Here is a 2518-nt window from a genome sequence, read left to right as displayed (position 1 = left end):
CCCACAGACACGCAGGGACCACTGCAGAGTCATAAAGTCATTCCCATGGTTTCCTCATGAGACAGTCACATCAGGGTGTGACCATGGCCTTGGTGTCCCCCTCTAGGCATGGAGATACTTAGGTTCAGAAAAGCCAGCAAGAGACATGACGTTTCTGAGGGCGCAACTGGAAATGCTTTTTCGTTTTTTGATTTTGTTTTTCTTTATTCTTTTATTTCTTTATTTGATACGGTGTCTCGCTCTGTTGCTAAAGATGGAGTTCAGTGGTGTGATCTTGGCTCACAGCAACCTCACCCTCCCGGGTTCAAGTGATTCTCCTGTCTCTGCCTCCTGGATAGCTGGGATTACAGGCATGTGCCACCACACCAGGCTGAGTTTTGTATTTTTAGGAGACCCAGGGTTTCACTATGTTGGTCAGGCTGATCTCCAACTCCTGACCTCAATAGATCCACCTGCCTCGGCCTCCCAAATGCTGGCATCATAGACATGAACTACTGTGCCCAGCCTTGGTTTTCCTTCTTTGACGGGGTTTTGCTCTGTCACCCAGGCTGGAGTGCAGTGGTGCAGTCACAGCTCACTGCAGCCTCAAAGCCCTGAGTTCAAGCGATCCTCCTTCCTCAGCCTTTCAACCTCCTGGGATCTCAGGCATGAGCCATGCACCTGGACTGAAACCAAGCTTTCTTACCCCAATCGCAGACCTTGATCAAGTCTAGCTGAATTGTCTATGGCCTCCTAAGTCCCTCATGAGAGATCACTTCTGAGTCCTCCAGCATGGAGAGCTCACCCACTGGGGAAGCATGTATTTACCATGGGAAAACTATGGTTATGGGAAGTTTCTTCTTTTTTAAGAACGGGATTAGAGGTGCTGTCTGGGGTGTCCTCTTACCAAGCAGCCTGTTGAAGGCCTGGTGGTGTTCAGGGAGCACGGGTGACACTCGCCGTCGCTTTAGCTTCGTCTTGAGCCCCTGAAGCGTCTCCAGCACCCAGGTGTCCTCAGGCTCAGGGGTGCGCTCCTCTGTCTCCTCCTCGGGCTCCTCCTCAGATTCGTCCGACCACTCCCTCTTCCTTTTACGGCAAAGGAACCAAGGCGAACTGGGACCTTCCCAAGGAGATGAGTAAAGAAAGCAGGCCACCGTGTAACGCTTCTGCAATTGATCACCTCAGACCCTGACCCAAAACCCCAAAGCACTCTTCATCTTCTCCGGCCCCGAAGGCTGTTGGCCTCTCCCTTGCTGAACCCCATGTGCCTCTCCTCCTCCTCCCCATTCTTCCATTTGTCTGTCCTCAGAACGCCTCTTTATTTCCTTCCCTGGTCCCTGGCTTGCTCAGCCCCTCCTCTTTTTTTTTTGAGACGGTCTGGCTTTGTCGCCCAGGCTGGATTGCCGATTGTTGTGGTGCAATCTTGGCTCGCTGCAACCTCCGTCTCCTGGGTTCCAGTGATTCTCCTGCCTCAGCCTCCCAAGTAGCTGGGATTACAGGTGCCCGCCATAACACCCAGCTTATTTTTGTACTTTTAGTAGAGACAGGGTTTTACCATGTTGGCCAGGCTGGTCTCATACTCCTGGCCTCAAGTGATCCTTCTGCCTTGGCCTCCCAAAGTTCTGGGACAGGGTTACAGGTGTGAGCCACTGCACCCAGCCTGAGTCCCTCCTTTCTTCCCCCACACATTCCCTCAGGTGCTCCTTCCTGACTTCTAGGTCTTTCTTTCTTTCTCTCTTACTTTCTTTCCCTCTTTTTCCTTTTTTCTTTTTTTTTTGAGACAGGGTCTCACTCTCTCAACCAGACTGCAGTGCGGTGCCTCTATCTGAGCTCACGGTAACCTCCGCCTCCCAGGCTCAAGAGATTGTCCTGCCTCAGCCTTCTAAGTAGCTAGGATTACAGGCATGCACCACTACTGCCTGGGTAATTTTTGTGTTTTTAGTAGAGATGGGGTTTCACCATTTTGGCTGGCTCATCTGGAACTCTTGACCTCAGGTGATCCCTCCGCCATGACCTCCCAAAGTGCTGGAATTACAGGCGTGAGCCACCGTGCCTGGCTCCCTTCCTTCTTCTTAGTCAATCCTCTCCCATCTCATCTTCCTCCAGTCCCCTCGCCTGATGGTCCCAGTACTTCATCATCCACCACCTCCTGGAGGAGTACCCCGAGGTGCTAGGCTGGGGGCCCCTCTCCTCAACCTGCGGCTGAGGTTGACAGCCAGCTATGATCTCTCACAAACTCTGTTCCCTGCCATGAAACCTGGTCCCTGTTCTGTCCAAAACCTTCATCCAGACTCTACTATGACCCAGAGGAGTGCGTTCTCTAATCTCAAGGCTGGGGAGAAGTCGGGCGTGGAGAACAGCTCTGAGAAGATGCTGTTGTCCACCTGAGCTCCCAAGCGCCCACAGAGTTTGGTCCTTCCAATCAGGAAGGCTGGAATTGCAGATGTCTTTGGTCATTCCAACCTGGGAAACAGTTTGAAGAAAAACACAGAGGTGAGGCACGGTGGCTCACACCTGTCATCCCAGCACTTTGGGAAGC

General features: G+C 52.3%; 1 pseudogene; it reads right to left on the bottom strand.

Moving 5' to 3' along the window:
- Positions 1-886: 886 nt before the first annotated feature.
- Positions 887-2198, bottom strand: LOC116548289 (annotated as a pseudogene).
- Positions 2199-2518: the final 320 nt, after the last annotated feature.

Source organism: Sapajus apella, unplaced genomic scaffold (genome assembly GCF_009761245.1).
Source record: "Sapajus apella isolate SASKATOON/1434 unplaced genomic scaffold, GSC_monkey_1.0 scaffold9256, whole genome shotgun sequence".
NCBI lineage: Eukaryota > Metazoa > Chordata > Mammalia > Primates > Cebidae > Sapajus > Sapajus apella.
The sequence above is the reverse complement of the archived record's forward strand: the minus strand, read 5'-3'. Positions and strand labels throughout refer to the sequence as shown.